General features: G+C 37.4%; 1 pseudogene; it reads right to left on the reverse strand.

Moving 5' to 3' along the window:
* LOC124775409 overlaps positions 1 to 19,262 on the reverse strand; it is a 362,017-nt pseudogene that overhangs the window by 205,915 nt on the left and 136,840 nt on the right.

Genomic DNA, 19,262 nt, shown 5'->3' on the forward strand with positions numbered 1-19,262 from the left:
TTAATCAAGAACAAATAAAACAATAGTACTGCAGGCATACTATGCACAGTTCCACTCACTGCTTCGATATGGGATCATTTTCTGGAGACACTTAAGTTCCGGTGCAAAGGTTTTTAGAATGCAGAAAAGAGCTCTAAGAATAATTTGTGACCTTAAAAAGATGGAGTCCTGTAAATCTCATTTTACTGAGCTTAGTGTTCTTAAAGTTCCAAGTTTATTCACTTGTGAAACTATCTTGTTCATTTGAGACTACCTCTTGAAAATAGGCAAACTAGTACAGAATGAAAATGTACACAACTGTTGTTCCAGAGGGAAATAAAATGTAGATAAAAAACACCACAGAACAACAGCCTATTAGCAGAATATATGTAATGCTGGTGTAGTACCACACAATAAATACAGAGGAAATAAAAATTGCTGTGTATCCAATATTTAAAATGATAATGCTGGTGTAGTACCACACAATAAATACAGAGGAAATAAAAATTGCTGTGTATCCAATATTTAAAATGAAACTAAAGGCACTTCTAATAAAGTACTGTTTCTGATCCGTAAAATAATTTCTGAACATATAACAAAATAGTTACTTAAAATTAAATCGTAAGAATAGGTACTTAATTTTAATTTGCTTACTATTTGCTAATGCTATGTATTACTGCAGCTTTTCTTTGCCCTGTCCAACATCAACTGTGCAATTTGTGCTGTCTGATAAGACTGGACCAACAAAAAATCAATCAGTCAGTCTTGATGAGCTGTCTAATTTATTATCTGCTTGATGGCAAGTGGCTGTTTGGGTTTAGTTTCCTGTTGTGGTACACTGTCATATGAGATGATGTCACATTTTCTGAGATACGCTTTTCATAAAAAACAGTCTGTCACTTAAATTGTTTTTGTCTGTCAGCTCTCTTTTGCACTCTTAATAAAACTTCCTTTTCTTATGTGTGCATTTTTCTTGTCTTTAAGAACTTTCTTTTAATGACTGATTACATCTTTTCATAAAGACTATTAGGACTGCAGAAATATCTAGGTAAATTTACCTGTTTCCGTACACCATTATATCATCAGAACAAGAGTTACAGTTTTTTAAAATGAATGTCAACCAGTTATTGTTTCTTGATACTATGGTCCAGCTTCAGCTTAAATTAAATAATGGTTTAAACTGTCTTGATTAACAAGAAAAGAGCAAAATGACTTTGGCACTAACATTATGCTAAATTTTCTGATTTTCATAAATGGTGACAGAAATGATGTACCTTGTGGAAGTGTAGACTGCAGATGTACTCCATATTGAGACAGTATTGGAGCAGGTTGAAATGCAAGCATTCATGTCATTCACGAATAAGTTACTGCCATAGATGTAAGAACCTCTGAAGAAGACTTCAGGCATATAAAGTATGCGGAACTTGTTCAAACAGTAGAAATATAACAATGTTGCAGACTACTGCCTCACTGTCAGGATAAGACAGACCACAAATGTTTGACACACTGTACTGTAATCAAACACACAACTCAGGCATAGTTCTTGTGTTTACCTGTGTGTTTGAAGCCCATCAGTATGTGCTCTGCTATTGTAGCGATCAGTCAATCACATTGTGAAGCTGCTCGGATTTTCAGAATGTATACAACAGTCAAAAAAGTGGATATGGTATTCGTTCTTGGTAAATGTCACCAAAACTGTTCTATAGCACCAGTACAGTTGCATGCCAGAAGGTATCCTGAGTTTTACATGTTCTCACAATTTGCCTTTGTGAACATTATACAAAAGTTTCGAAACACAAGAAATATGAAGAACAAAAATAAACCTGTGAATATCAACAGAAACAGATGAGAGAAATGAAGTGAACAGTTTAGCAACAGTAACACCCAATCTGTATGTCACAATGTGTGGGTTGGGTCAACCAAATGAGCATTCTGCAAATAATGCATTTCATTCTTCTCACATTTTGTTCCATCAACATTTTAATGCCAGTTACTTTAAAAAACTGTTAAAAGTCTTGCAATGGTGTATATGAAACCAGCAAAGTGATGTGGCGTTTCTATGCAACATTTTGTTACAAATGAACCAGCAATTAGAGACCTTTATCGTGTGCACTTCTAATAGTTGAATATCCACACTGGCTGCAAGAAGTACATAAACTCTGATCTTGGTGTGTGAATTTGTGGCTTGGGCTTTACAGGAATTGTTATCATTTGTCCCTGATTTATTAATGGAACTCTAAACAGTCGCAGTTTTCTACAGTTACTAACACATACACTGCTTAAGTTATTGGAAAACACTTCCTGGAGACAGGGCAGTCTATGCTGTACCAACATGATGGGTGTCCTGCTCATTCCATACAGGTAATTAGAAATTTGCTCAACAGAACATTTGGAGACAATTGGATCAGTGATTCAGGAAATCCAAAGTGGCTTGCGGGTCATTCCATGTCAAGTCACTCAGGCCTTGACACCAACCATGTCAGATTTTGATGAAACTTGGTACAATTACTTCTTTTATCATCCTGAAAGCACTTGTAAAATTTTTTTGCTCTATCTCTTATAGTTTTTTTATATAAATTTTTAAAGTTTTTAGATTTGGCTTTGTTTCAGCAGTCGGAAATTGTAACTTAAACGTGTCCTCACAACTAAAAAAATATAAGTTTGTGTATTATATCTAAATGTTAAAAATAAATTACCATAAAGATATGTTAAATTCTTCCAAATGAAAAAAAATTTATAAGGTGTGGGTTTTTTTTTTTTTTTTTTTTTTTTTTTTTTTTTTTTTTTTTTTTTAAAAAAGCTAACGGATGTTTAGTTTTACAAAAACTGCAATATTTAGAGTCTCAGACCTGATAGAAAGCTCAAATTTGTTTTAAAATACTCTTAATTGTATAGGCTATTAGATAAAAGAAAAATAATGTTGGCTTTTTAACCTGTTTAATAGTTATCTAATTTTTAAAATAATATTAATTATATTTTAAAAATAAAAAATGCCAAGTGACTTAGACACCGAAAATAAGTTTTTGTCTTCTTGGAGTAACAATGTACACTTGGATTTTGTATTGTTACTCCTGCGTTTTGAAGTAAAAAATTATTACAGTGTTAAATAGTGCTTGGATAGTATTTTATTAAGTTTATTCGAACTCTCAGTAAGTACTGTTGCTTAGTTTACAGAGATTCTTTTCCAATATCCCACAAAAGTAACCAGAACAGTAATCAGACCAAAAGTGAAATCAGTATGTCAGATATTCAAACCTGTAGTGTAGGGTTATTAAAAAAATCTGACTGTTTTCAAACAACCTACACACCTTCAAAAAATTTACAACCGGTATCAGAATTGAGTGAGGATGAAAAAGATTTGATCCACTTACGATCTGGAATTAATCTGTGTGAATTTAAGAATATATGTTCACACCACAGCTACTACTTTTTAAATTTTTTTGAAAAGTATTAAACAACATGTTTAGACCCACTAAAAAAACACAAAAAGTCCATCAAAAAATCGTTGAGAAGTGTAGGCTTGGATCTTTCTAAACAATTACTGACAAAAAATATTAGCATAAAACCTGGACAAAAGCTTTGCTCAACATGCCATAACTTTTGTGAGGAAAAGTTAAGAGTTGAGGTCAATGAAAGTGAAACAGATGATGAAGTCATGGTTGAATTAGAATCATTGGAGTCCAGAAATGAATCCCTCGTACAAACAAACATTGCTCTTGATTATTTAGGTTTAACACCGATAAAGCTTCATGGCTTGTCAGAACAAAGTAAAGGGTCTTATTTTAAAAGGAAGGTTAGCAGTATTGAAAAGACTGCAAAAAAGGCGGTTTCAAAAGCATTAAAATATGATGCACCAAGTTCTGATGATGACGAAGAAGATAAAAGTGTGGTTGAGAAAGCAAAGGATTTTGATGTAATGATTTCTCTTATGAAAGAGAAGATTTCATCTGTTGGGAGGTCTAGAAAAATCCAGATTCTGACCTTGGCTCCAGATTCTTGGACTCGAAATAAAGTGATGAAAGAATTTAATGTAAGTGAGTACATGGTGCGACAAGCTAGAAAGCTAAAATCTGAAAAGGGTATTTTGGAAACTACTGGTCCAAAAAAAGGTAAAACTCTTTCTGAAAATACAGTAAGACTTGTAACAGATTTTTATGAAAAGGATGAAAGTTCCAGAGTGCTACTTGGAACAAAAGACAAAGTAAGTGTTCAAAAAAATGTGTACATGCAAAAAAGACTCATTTTGTGTAACTTGAAAGAACTCTATTATTCTTTCAAATGGGAGAATCCCGAGGTAGAAGTAGGATTTTCAAAATTTTGTTTCTTGAGACCTAAATGGTGTATCCTTGCTGGTGCTGCAGGCACACACACTGTATGTGTATGCAGTATCCACCAGAATGTTAAACTATTACTGGATGCTGTGAAAATTGAAGAATCTTATAAAGACCTAATTAAGATGCTTGTGTGCAACACAGAAAACCAAAACTGCATGCTACATCATTGCAACAGCTGTCCTGCAAATACAGCACTAACAGAGTGCTTAACTGAAAAACTAAGTGAAGATTATGATTTAGAAGAAGAAATTGTAATCAGTCAGTGGGTTAACACAGACAGGGCAGAAATGATCAAACAGTCTATCAGTGTTGAAGACTACATTTCTTTCTTGGTTAGGTCATTGGAAAAGATCACCCCGCACTCATTTATAGCAAAATCCCAATCAGCAGCCTTTAAAAGACTGAAAGAAGACCCACCACCCAAAACAGCAATTATTGTGATGGATTTCAGTGAAAATTATTCCTTTGTTATACAAAATGAGATCCAAAGTTACCACCGGAATAGAGGTGGTTGTACTCTACACCCAGTTGGAGTTTTTCCAAGAAATGAGGAAAACAATGTTTTTGTTTCCAACCAATGTTTTGTTAGTGATGACCAAGAACATGACACTGGTTTTGTTAACTTTGTACAAAAAGAAATTACAAAGTGGCTGTCATTACATCATACTGACATTGACTCAGTTCACTACTTTACAGATGGTTGTGCTGAGCAGTACAAAAATAGAAACAGTTTTAAAAATTTGACTGAACACTTGAGAGACTTTAATTTGAAGGTCCAACACTCTTTTTTTGCAACAAGTCATGGGAAGTCAATTTGTGATGGCCTAGGAGGAACTATTAAAAGAATTTTAAGGAAAGCCAGTCTACAGCTTTCAGACAAAGAACAAATAATGACAGCAATCGATGTGTATAAGTTTTGTGAAAAAAATATTGAAAACATTCATTTTCACTTTATTGACAAAAAAGAAGCTGATTTGCTACGGTTAAAACTAGAAAAACGTTTTTCAGCAACCCAAACCATTCCTGGAACTAGAAGTTTTCATAACTTCAAACCACTTCCAACAAACAACCTTGAAATTAGAAGGACTACAGATAGTGTAAAACACTCCTTAGTTTTTTCTTTCCATTCTTCTTCTGATTGGGTTCGTGTTGAACCATCCATAAATTGCTATGTGGCTGCAAATTATGATGGTAACTGGTACTTTGGACTGGTAAAAACAATATTCAATGATGAAGAAGATGCAGAAATTCTATTTCTACATCCTTCAGGACCCGCTGCATCATTTTATTGGCCTGAAAGAGAAGATTCCTGCATAGTGCCTTTGGAGCACATAGTCTGTGTAGTAGACGCACCTCAATCAAGCGGCACTGGGAGAATGTATTACTTCAAAAAAAGACAGTATCAAAAGAACTGAAAGCTCTTGGAAGAAGTGGAAAAACAGTTTGAATCAGCATTAATGTTTATTAAAAAGACAAAATTACTCAAAAAATTCAATGTTTCAAGCAATCAGTTGGGTTATACATAAGTGCCGTAAGTAAACTATCATTGTACATAATTCTAATGTAATCTACTATAATTAATAAACACGTTAAAAAGCCATCATTATTTTTGTTTTATCAAGTAGCCTATATGTTTAAGAGTAAATTAAAACAAATTTGAGCATTCTATCAGGTCTGAGACTCGAGATATTGCAATTCTTATGGAACAAAACATCCGTTAAAAAAAAAGAAAAAAATACATATATATTTTGTTTTTCATAGAAAATATTAATATATTTTAATAGCATCATTTTATCTTCAAATATGTATAATAAATAAACTTGCTGCAAAAATTCAGGATGTTATCTAAAAGAGTTTTTAAGATAAGCAAATTTAATGTTTTGAATACAAATTAAACTGACCATTTCCGAAGGTTCAGAAAACGCAAAACATAAAAACTTTAAAAATTTATAAAAAAACTGTAAGAGATACAGCAAAAAAAAATTGCAGGTGTTGTCAGGATGGTATTAGAACCATTTGAGCCAAATTTCATGAAAATCTAAGGAGGTGGGTGTAAAATTTATTTTTTAGTGGGTGATTTGATATGGAATGACCCTTGCATGCTCACCAAACTTAACACTACTGGACTATTAACTATGAAGAAAACAAAAAATAACATGGCTACAAGGAAACACTGATGACTCTCAAGACACAGAATGCCTGTACTGTGATAAATCTAGATGAAATTCAACATGGAGTATTGTAAGAGCAGAACTGCTTTTAGCATATGTCAGTGGCCAGAGTCAGCATTTTGAACACTTGATATGACAGTCATAATAATAAATACATAAAAAGTACCTCAGTAACATTTTCTTTTACATTTGGTATCATAGAGCAAAACTTTGTGGAACCCTTTCTTCCAGTTGTGGGATAATGGTTTGCAGTTCTGTTATCTTGATATTATTTGATCAAGTTCTATACATGTTATGTCATTTTGATAAACATCTACAATCCCACAGAAAAAAGTATATAAATCTATTAAAAAGGCATTGTCATAATTCAGCAGCCATAAATATTACAAAGTTACTTGTCTGCAGCAGAAAATTTTCCACATTTTCCACTATAGGTTAGTGAAAACAGCACATCAGTGTAATTACTGAATCTAGGTATATCTCATCAGTCCAAAAAGTTTCAAGCCTGAATGAATAAAAAATTTGGAAAGTTCAGATGGGGGTATTAATGCTTCAGGTATCCTAGATAGCCCTCCCCTCTCACTCCTCCACCCTCTAATTCCCACCACCCACTAGAGTACAACACACAGAATGTTCATATAACAACGTGAAACCATCAGAAAAGCCCTTCTTTGGGAAGTTGTTCAACTCACACAACACATTCGAGCTTCCTTCAGTCTTGGTGAACCATCAGAGACCCAGTCTGCACTTTCTTGTTTTGTGGTAGGTTCATATCAATATGAACCTTGCTCTACTTGCACTTGCTCATGAAAGACAAAGGTCCCGAGTTCGAGTCTCTATCCGGCACACAGTTTCAATCTGCCAGGAAGTTTCATATCAGTGTGCATTCCACTGCAGAGAGAAAATATCATTCTGAAATTCTTATCTGTTTGCTATGGTTAAGAATATTAATCAAGAACAAATAAAACAATAGTACTGCAGGCATACTATGCACAGTTCCACTCACTGCTTCGATATGGGATCATTTTCTGGAGACACTTAAGTTCCGGTGCAAAGGTTTTTAGAATGCAGAAGAATAATTTGTGACCTTAAAAAGATGGAGTCCTGTAAATCTCATTTTACTGAGCTTAGTGTTCTGAATGTTCCAAGTTTATTCACTTGTGAAACTATCTTGTTCATTTGAGACTACCTCTTGAAAATAGGCAAACTAGTACAGAATGAAAATGTACACAACTGTTGTTCCAGAGGGAAATAAAATGTAGATAAAAAACACCACAGAACAACAGCCTATTAGCAGAATATATGTAATGCTGGTGTAGTACCACACAATAAATACAGAGGAAATAAAAATTGCTGTGTATCCAATATTTAAAATGATAATGCTGGTGTAGTACCACACAATAAATACAGAGGAAATAAAAATTGCTGTGTATCCAATATTTAAAATGAAACTAAAGGCATTTCTAATAAAGTACTGTTTCTGATCACCAATTCTTATCACTAGTGATAATTTTTTCAAGAAAAGAAATGTTGATTTTCATTTCAATGAAGCTGTGACAAGCCTCCTTGGGTCATTGTTTTTGCTTGGGAGTCAATATGTACAGGACAAGCTTTAAGCGTGGAAAATGTCCTGAACAATTGATTTAGAGTAGTTCAGTTTGTTGCTCCACTGCAATTTGTAACACAGACATGTTGGCACACTACTGTCTACTCACAACTGACAGGTCAAATGCACATCTGTTGTTTATAGTTGTTAGTTCAAGCTGCCACCACAGTAACTATGGTGATATTACTTACACACCAGGAATAAAACCAGTCTCATAACTTTTTGGATGAGTGGCATGTTTATGATGGCCTGTCTTATCTGCCTCACTGTGTATATCGTTAAAAGAGAATCATCTGGAAGAGAAATTCTAGTGAATTGGTATCAAACAGAATAATTTTACCTAATTTATTGCAACCACATTGTGATGGACAGCCAGCATTCAGTGGTCCGGGAGCAGGTGTCTTCCCATCAGGACAACAACCGTAGAAAGCACCTGAACACATGTCTTGCTTGTTGTCTGCATCTGCTGTGAACATCATCTCAAAAGATCATTACGACGAAGAGCTTCTAGAGGAAAGAAAGTTGTTACAATGTACAGACACTTCGAGCATTTTTAACAATATAATGAAAAGGGTAGTTGCTACTCACCATATAGTGGAGATGCTGAGTTGCAGAAAGGGACAACAAAAAGCCTGTTGGAAAGTTAGCATTCAGACAACAAGGCCTTTGTCAAAAATAGACAACATATACAAATGCATACACTCATGAAAACTCCTATGACCACAGTCTCTGGCTGCTGGAGCCAGTCTGTGTAGGTTTATTTTTGATAAAGGCATGGTTGGTCAAAAGTTAAGCTAACTTTCTGACAGCCTTTTTGTTGTGCCTTTCTGCGATTCAGCACCTGCACTGTATGGTGAGTAGCAACTATCCTTTTCATTATATTGTTGCATTCCATCCTGGATTTGCTGGAGCATTCTTAATTTTCATACACTCCTCTCTCTGCCTTTTTACAAAAATAAAAGTATTAAATGTGGTAGTGTGTTTTCTTATCCTCACTTTTGTAGCATTGTAACATACTGTTGTTTGTGGACTACAGTAAAATGCTAAAGATAGCCTTTTAGTAATGAAATCACTAGCAGGTGAACCTACTTATAAAAATGTGCACTGGTCAGAGAGAGGAAATTCAACAACTAAAATCTGGAATGAAAATTTTCTTACAAGTACAGTTAAACAAGTTATTCTGGTTCAGTCATAAACAATTTAGTAGTACATTGGTGCATTTATGATGATGATGGAGCTATTGGAAATGGATAAAAGAGCAACCTAAAGCAATAGTATGGAACAGCATCAGATTTCCATATTCAGACAAGAAATAACTGAAAGATGTCGTGAAAACAAAGACGGAGAAAATAAATGTGGCTTGCTATAAAAATGTGAAATGTGACAGGGACAAATGAATCATTCATAAAATGTCTTTTCAATACTAGCCAGATATCACTGTAAAAAGTCTATGAAGGGGAAACAAAGGTCTGTGTGACCTACCATTCCCCAACCAACCCCTCGCTCCTCCAGGGGAAAGAACTTTAGTGACATGAGCCTAGGCAGATGATCTCAGTGACACAAAGTGGGCCACGTAAGGCAATTTGTTGACCCAGTATCACATCAAAATGCTCACTACACTCACTGTCCACCTGCTGATCAGTGTCTGGATGGTTACCATAACCAGGGACACTTTGGTATGTGGCATACATGGCTTCTGCATCCACAACACCCCAAGAAGCCCGTTTCACTGAGAATAAATACTAGCCATCAGGCCAGGCCAGATAGGTGTTGAAGCAGTGAGTCATTGTCTAGTCAACTGTCATAAAGTTAGGTGCCACCATGAGATTGCCACTGCTCTGCAGTTGTCCTGACAGGACAGCCTTCTCAGGAGATCCAGCTCCTTCCTGATGGGCCAAGGGTTGAACTGAGGCCCTCCCAAACACCGAGTCACTGGGGTGCTCACAACAGCCAGTCACCACCCACGGCAGCCAGTCTGGTGTATGCTGCCTCAGTGTCTGTATCTGTCGCTTACCACGGTTCGGTGGTCCTCAGCATCCAGAGGTCATGAAAGTGACTACACCTGTGCCGGGCTAAGTGTAGCACTGGCTGGAATCCAAATTTAGTACCTTCCAAAGTCTGTGGGTCAAGGCCTACATTCCAGCGCTGCATTATGTGAAGCTGAGTTGGACTACGAACTGCTGGATGTGTATTAAAGAGAGTATACAGTTTCCAAACATCTGATGCACCCTGATCCAGCATACTCCATCACATCATAGCCACACACACTATAAATGGCATCAGAAATGTTGATGGAGACTGTATTGGTGCTTCAATGTTTGCAACGGCAAATAGCAACACAAGTAGCAGCAGCATGTGTATTATATAGCTGCTCGTGAAGTCCTTACGTATGTTGTTACTGCACTTGTCCTCTTCCCACAGTCCTATTTCTCATGATACCGGGTATAGATTCACTTGTGGGACATGGGAAGAGCTCAAGGGATGAACCAATGCCACAGACTGGATGCACACAGTGTAACCTACCCAATTACTTGGCCCAAAGCGCCAAATCACACAATGTGATATGCTAGGTAGGCCATTAAAGAGGAAATCACATCAGACAGTGTAGGGAGAATGCATGTCTGAAATGTGGATGACTGTGGACGAGAAATAGAAAAATGTGAAACACAAATTAGTTTGTGTGTTTGTCATATACTGGAATGTAAACCATTTTAACGTATACACTAGCAGCCGCTCATAAGATTACAATGTGCATAAGTCTTGACTGCATATGATGGTGTTGTTTATCATCTCTGGAGTAACTGAAGTTCGTTTCATATTGTTGTTTCTAAGAGCTAAAAAAGCTTTTCGTTTTAACTGATATTACTTGTATAAATTTCCTTCATGGTAGCAATGTGCCAGTTACAGTTATTGACAATACTATCAAAAGAGTAGACTGCTACTCACTATATGGCACTGATGCTGAATCGCAGGCAGGCACAATGAAAAGACTGTCAAACAAATAAGCTTTCGACCAGAAAGGCCTTCATTGGAATTAGACAAAACAGACACACACACACACACACACACACACACACACACACACACACACACACACACAAAATGAAACTCACACACATACGTGACCACAGTTTCTGGCTGCCTCCTGTTTGCATGAGTGTGTGTGTCTGTTGTCTAATTCTGACGAAGGCCCTTCTGAACAATAGCTTGCTTGTTTGACAGTCTTCTTGTTGTGCCTATCTGCAAGTCAGCATCTGTGCTATATGGTAAGTAGCAATCTATCCTTTTCATAATGTTGTAAATATTCCATCCTGTGTTTCCCATTGTTTGGTTAAATGATTACTGGTTGCTTTAGGAAATTAAAGGCTTGGTGAAAACTCTTCAGTGTTTTGTCTTTTGACTTAATGGTGAAAATTTGAAATTGGTGATTGTGAGCTTGAACTGTTACACACTGTACCTTCCTATATTTAACAGAAGATGATGTAGTTTTTCAACAAAAATCAAATCCATGTTGAAGACCTCACCAAATGCAATAATTATGCAAGTTGGAATTTTGCAATACAAGCATATTCAGAACATGATGAACTCTAGGAATGTGGGTACCATCAACAGTAATCAAAAGAAAGAAAGTAAGGGTAAGATCTAATTTTTTAATTAGATACAATCAATTATGTACACATACAAGTTACAACCTTAGCTAAGGAGATCTGGTAGAAATTGGAGTTAGCTTTCTATGACATTACTGGTAGTTTAAACAGACAAGTCGACTTATTGGAGGAGTTAATTCCCATTACGGAATTTTGGATTAGTCTAAAAGTATTTAAGACTATGTGAACAAATTCATGTCAACCAATTATAATTTGAGAAACACTAAATTTGCTGTTTATAACTGTTTGTCAGTTTGACAGAAACATACAAAGCTATGATGACAGGAGTAAAAAGTGTGGGAATAACATAAATCCAGATACCGTACTAAAAAGAAAACTATTACATGAAATTCTTCACAGGGACATGAGCTGTATAAAGAAAACTGGAGCATGGTCAAAACACCGTGAAAGGCAATAAGTGACCACAGTGGTTCAGTTGCAGTAGATACGGGAATACTCTTAGATAATGATGTGCAGGAAGGAGAAAGACATCAAATAAATTTGAAGAAAATGAAAGTTTCACTTCAAATTTTATAGCTTCTTCACATTCAATGAATATTACTGATCTGTAATCTCAGCTGCCTTTATGTAGTGACAAATCGACATGACCCAGAACTGCTGTTGCCCACAAGCCACCTTCTCTTATATAAAGTATGTGGAATATCAAACTGACACTAAATATACTTCTACATCTACGCTATGTATACCACCAACGTGCATGGCACTCCGTCACTGGTGTGAAAACAGAAAAACTCAGGTTAGAGATGTAGTATATACACCGAAAGTTGCTTCCAATCTTCTGTCAGTGAATGGAAAGATTTAAAACAAATCCAAAATAAATTTTAGGCTTGGCTTCACGGCTGTGTTACATACAACAGAGATGCAACATCTGCATTTCCAGTAGCATTGATAAATACTCGGAACCTATTTCTCATACACACAGAGAGAAGTGATAGCTAATATGTCTGCTTATAATTTAAATATCCTATGACACTGGTGCACAGGGCTTTTGAATTTTGCAGATGCAAATAAGCTACCCAGTGCATCTGCCTGATAATAGTCGGGTAGAACATGGGCAACGTGAAACAAAGCATGTGGCTGCGGCTGCTGAAGAAATTGTTGACAATAATAGACAATCCAATACCATGTCTGAAAATCCACCGATAGACCAGAAAACTGCAGAAGCATCCTGTGCAGTACGCACCAAAGGATGTCATCATGTCTAACGCTGCAAGGAGTAAAGTAGCTGTCACATGCAAGACATGTCTCTAAACAAAGCAAACCACAATGCTCTTTAACGATTTTGATTCAAGAACTTCACAACCATTACATCTATTACATATCCACAAGTGGTTCTATGGTAACTGCATCACTGTGAAGTATGAAAAACACTAATACCAACACTTCCATTAATGACCATTCCAGAAATGTGCATCAATATTTTCTAAAAGAAAAACTCTGTATACTGGGAGCTTTCAGGCCTTACAGAAGCCTAACTGATAATCAGTTGGAAAAGAAAATACAAATTTGATCAACAACCGAGTACTGTAACAAATTATTCCATAAATTCTTGATTGAGAATGATATTAAGAATTGTATACCACTCACTCTCCTCACACATCTAGGAGTCACGATCAATTGACTGACAACCAGTATCATCAGTTACATTTGCGATGAAAATACCATCGTCACTTGAATACTTACAAATTGGCTGTATTTATTTCGTAATTAAGATCGTAGAACTGCCATAGGTTTCATATAAAAATTAAATTCGAGCGTTTGATAAAGCCAGAAGCTCCCATTATATGTAACAACACTCTTAATACAATCCACTTAAGTGATTTGTCTGAATACCAGTAATTAAAACTTCGTGGAGCTAATAGCAGTGCGTTGTTTTCTTCCCCCCTTTTCATTTTTCACTGCAATAAGTTGGGTGGATTGTTTAAGATTCGGCTAGCTCTTTTCAGCCAGTTTACCATACCAACCGATAGTGGGCAGAGATTCCCATTATAGAATTACGGTACTATTAGTTCACAATGTCCTGAATGAGAGGGATCCCTAGTTCTGGATCATCAGAAGCCGGTCGACTTTGGCCCTCAAATGTTATGCCTAAAGCGGCTACGAACAATGGAGTGTTAACAATACAGTACCCTCGTGCACCATAGACATTAAGAAATAATAATGGTGTCATGCTACGTCAAACCAGTAAACACAAGTATAGTGCCAGCAACACAGAACATAAAACCGAGAACGGCATTAGCGTCTTCGAATGTGTGGGCATTATCAAGTGGAAATAATTGCGCTTTATCGCATGTAAATGTCTAAAGAGCGTCTCACATCGAATGACTCAGAAGCTGGTTTCATCACATTGTTTACCTTATAACGACTCTTTTTTTCTATATGCTTTGATTAATACCTCTTGTGTGTAGTGCGCTCTTTGAATTGCACTGTAAATATGTTGCTCACATGCGGCCTGATTTGTGATCGCATCCATAATACCAGATGGGATAAATTATCCCATATTTGTTTTTGTTTCATATAAAATGGAAGCTGGGTTTGTCGCTTGGTGTTCTGTGTACTCATGCACACGTATCCGTGTGTGAACTGCTCGATTTAAACGCGTTGTAAGCATATTGCTTGAATTCCATTTTATTTTTGTTCACAGCTGTTGCTTGCATTTTCTCGCATTTAATGGAGAACTCCCAGTATGTTGATTTCTGTTAAATACATTGCCTGTAGTGCCTGTTAATAACGTGTGGACCCATCTGCGTAACTACCGTTGTATTTTTAGCGTTTGCTCTGGTCACTAAAACAACAAAGAATTCCCATCTACATGTACGTCTGCAAACCACTGTGTTGTGCGTGACATTCAGTGACAATAAGCAATACCATTCAACGGAGAATTAGTTACTCATTCTTTGACAAGTGGTAATAAAGTCGAACAACATTTCTTTCAAAAGTTGCTAATGGAGATATCCATTAAATGCGAAAAAGAATAAAAATGGATGCTAACAAAAATAAAAAAGAATACGAACAATACAGGCTACTCACAACGCACTGAAATCAAGCATTCAAAAATTGATTCGTTGACAGGAACAAATGTCCACAGAACACTATGCGATGAAACCAGCTCCTGTTTTATACAAAAGAAAGTAATCATTTAGACCACCCAATATTACGGATTCGAGCAAAAATCAAGCAGAATATGAGCAACACGGCCCCGGATCTTCAACATTTCTGGACCAGGGCAAAAACTTGGTAGTGTTCCCACCCTTGGGTGTTTGAGATAGGATTGCCGCGAATGAATTAAGTATCAGCAACCATGTCAGCTATATGACACACTGAGTTTCAGTGGTTTCACTTAATGTGAGATAAACGACTGACACAAATCTGTGGCGGTAACGTGTTATATGAATGCTTTCACCAACTTGTTTCCCACTCAATCCCTCGAAAGGAATGTTTTCGCTTACATACTTGTGCAGCCCTTTTGGTTGTAGCCTACATGAATAATGGCCAGGGTTATTAACATTTCAGTAGAAAAGGAAACTCATCCTATTTCAAGGAAAGAAAACAAAAAACACGTTTCATCATTCTTCTGTAGCACCACATTTCAAAAGCTTTTATTCTCTTCTTGTCTAAACTGTGTATTGTCCATGGTTCATTTTTGGCTACACTTCATACAAATACTTTCGGAAAAGACTTCCTGACACGTAAATTTATACTCGATGTTAACAAATCTCTCCTCTTCACAAACGCTTTCCTTGCCATTGCCAGTGTACATTTTGTATCCTCCCTACTTCGGCCATCATCAGATATTTTGCTGCCCAAATAGCAAATACTCATCTACCACTTTAAGTGTTTCATTTCCTAATCTAATTCTTTCAGCATTGCCTGATTTAGTTCGACTACATTCCATATACTCGTTTTGCTTTTGTTGACGTTCATCTAATATCCTCCTTTCAAGACACTGCCCATTCCGTTCTAATGTTCTTCCAAGTCCTTTGCCATCTCCTACAGAATTACAATGTCATCGGCAAACCTCAAGGTCTTTATTTCTTTTCTCTGGGTTTTAATTCCTACTCCAGATTTTTCTTCTGTTTCCTTTACTGTTTGCTCCATATACAGCTTGAATAACACTGGGGACAGGCTACAACGCTGCCTCACTCCCTTCCCAACCACTGCTTCGCTTTCGTGCCCGTCGACTCTTACAACTGCTATCTGGTTTCTATTCAAATTGTAAATAGCCTTTCGCTCCCTGTATTTTAGCCCTGCCATATTTAGAACGTGAAAGAGAGCATTCCAGTCAACATTGTCCAAAGCTTTCACTAAGTCTACAAATGCTTAAACGTAGGTTTGCCTTTCCTTTACCTATCTTCTAAGATAAGTTCCTACATTTTCGAATCCAAATTGATATTCCCCGAGGTCGGCTTCTACCAGTTTTTCCATTCGTCTATAAGGAATTCGTTTTAGTATTTTGCAGCTGTGACTTATTAAACTGATAGTTCGATAATTTTCACACCTGTCAGCATCTGATTTCTTTGAAACTAGAATTATTGTACTCTTCTTGAAGTCTGAGGATATTTCGCCTGTCTCATACATTTTGCTCACCAGATGGAAGAATTTTGTCATGGCCGGCTCTCCCCAGGCTATCAGTATTTCTAACGGATGTTGCCTACAATTTCTGCTGAGAATAAAAAGTGATAACTATGTGTTTCATAAAACTGAGCTTCTACTGTTCGTTGCAAAAAGAGAAATATGTGTGATAGCATATCTTCATTTGTTGTAGAACAAATCATTTTGTCATAAAAAATAATTTTAGGGGTTGCCTTAGAGATCTAAAACTAAAGACGTAACAAAACAATGAACTGAATAATCGGTTATTATGACACAATTAACCGATATATTTAATCGATTTATTTACATAATCAAAAAAGCCTATTAATCTACCCTTAATCATAATGGCCTACCGTAAATACACGGTCGTAACCGTACAGTTGGCAATACTGCACACAAGGTTACTAACAGAATGCAAGTAAAATAAATCTAGTCTATCTTATTCATGCAAACGTGCTATGAACATTGCGCTTTGTTGCTATGTAGTATCCTATCGTTATGATTTAGTACGTCATGTACGAAATCTGTACTGCACATAACCGTATCAGAAATATGCACTGATGAGCCAAAACATTATGACCACCTGCTTAATAGACTGTTTTCCGTCTTTGTTGCGAAGTACGTAACTGATTCCACATATAAGGGATCCGATAGTCTGTTGGTAGGTTTGTGGAGGTATGTGGCAAGAGATGTCTATCTACAATTCACGTAATTCGCATAAGTAACGGGCCGCTGATTTGCGTACGCGGTGATGACGCCCAATAGCGACCCAGATGGGTTCCATAGGATTTACATCAGACGAATTTGTTCTCAGATACATTAACGGTCAGTTATACCGCTGAAAGATGATGTCACCGTGGGAAAGATGTCAAGCAGAAGGGATGCAGGTGTTTCGCAGTTGCCAGCGTGTCTTCGATTACTACCACAGGTGCCATGCAAGCGCAGAAGAATGTCTCCTATAGTATCCCACCAGCCTACGTCCGTGGCGCGCTGCATGTTTCAAGTCGCCGTTCACCTCGATGACGACGTTTGCGGAGACGACCATCGACCTAGTGTAGCAAAAATATGATTCAGCCGAAGGGTCGAGACGTTACAATTGATCGACTGTCGAATCCCATTGGTTCCATACCCACTGCAATCGTAACTGATGATGTCGTTGGGCCAACATGTGAACACGCAGGGGTGGCCTGCCGCGGAGCTCCATGTTCGACAACGTTCGATGAACGGTGTGCTCTAAAATCTTGTACGTGCACCAGCATTGTGCTCTTTCAGCAATGCCACAGATCATCATCTACCCTAATTACACAGCAGACAAGCCTTCGAACCCCACGTTCTGTGAAAAGCCGTGGACTTCCAACCATGGGTTTCACTGTCCCTCTGCCTCTTTCCGTAGATGTTCACGAGAGTAGCACGTAAATATTTGACCAGCTTCGTTGCTTTCGAGATACTCGTTCACCGGATCTGCGTAATAATAATCTGCCCCTTTGTCAAAGTCGTTTATCTCAATCGATTTCCCCCTTTGCAGCCTAAATCTTCGCTAGGGTGATTCCCCGTCCGTGTCTGCTCCGCTTACATACTTTTGCTACCGCGTAATGTGCCTGCAACGTCGCCAGGCGGCATCCAACGTCGCGGTGGGCAGTGCTCATAATGTTTTGGCTTATAATTGTATATTCGTTTGCCCAAAAACCCCTATCTTCTTTCCATTTCAATTCACTCAGTTCTATTATATCTAGCGTGACCTTTCGCGTTTCCCTTTTAAGATTACCTTGCTTTGCTACACATTTTATACTTATGATATCCACACTCCGACTAGCAGAATGTTACCCTTTCGTTGGTTTTCAACATTTTCTGATGATCATCCTTCCCTTGGCAACCTGCTCTCGGGGATGCGATGGGGGCAGTAAACCATAATATTTTGCCAGTTGTGAGATCATCATTTCCTGTGGATATTCATGATGTGTCGTTAATGCAGGATTTACTTAGTCTTCATTTCTACATGCTCGTGCAGCTATTCTTCCGCCCTTTAGGGGCAGTTCCTTAGCCCAGGGGCAAGAGGTGCCCAAACGTCCACTCCTTTGTCCTCTTTGACAAGGCCGTAGCCCGAAAGATGTTGACTACTTAAACCAGAATTTGCTGATTGCTTTTATTCAGATCCTAAGCAGTGATTGGGATCCAAACACGTGAAACTGGATCATTTGATTACCAGTCAAAGACCACCGTGATCATCTGTACTACTCTTTAATGGGACATTTGAAACGCTCGTTGATGCCTGAGGCGGCAATAGAATACCAGACTTCCATTTTAGAGGCAGAGATGCTATCTCGAGACCACTGTGGCCTTCGGCGCAAATGGACATGGTCCCCTTTGTTTTCAAGTGTGCGCGTTTGTTACAAGTAACTGCTAGGTACTGAAAACTAGAGCGGCACTTTTATGTCTCCTACGATATCTCTAAGTCAGTGGTCGGCAAACCGCGGCCTGCAAACCTCATACTGATCTTTGATCTCTTGAGTGTGTGATATTGCTCACTTTGAAATTCAGTTGCTGGATTTAAGCGACAAATAATCGAGGAGCTTGAAATTTGTATGCCTTTGTGTTGATACATAAATATTAGAAAAAAAAGGGGACTAAGTTCACAGCACAAGTGATCTGCTTTGAAAGACCTGGAGAAGCACGATATGTTGATTTTTAACTCCTGGAATAGTATTCCTGTATCGTGTAATCAGATGACCGAACTAGTGTTTGCTGCTCTATCCTTATTCGGGTCTACAAATTCGTGCAAACAATCATCTTCAAAGACTAACCTTATCAAGAGCAAATTGACAAGTCCCTCCTATCGATGAGATCTTGGAATCGTGCCTAAAATTAAAAACACCACACAACTTTTACTTGCCCAAACTTTGCAAGGTGATGC

Source organism: Schistocerca piceifrons, chromosome 2 (genome assembly GCF_021461385.2).
Source record: "Schistocerca piceifrons isolate TAMUIC-IGC-003096 chromosome 2, iqSchPice1.1, whole genome shotgun sequence".
NCBI classification, from domain to species: Eukaryota; Metazoa; Arthropoda; class Insecta; order Orthoptera; family Acrididae; genus Schistocerca; species Schistocerca piceifrons.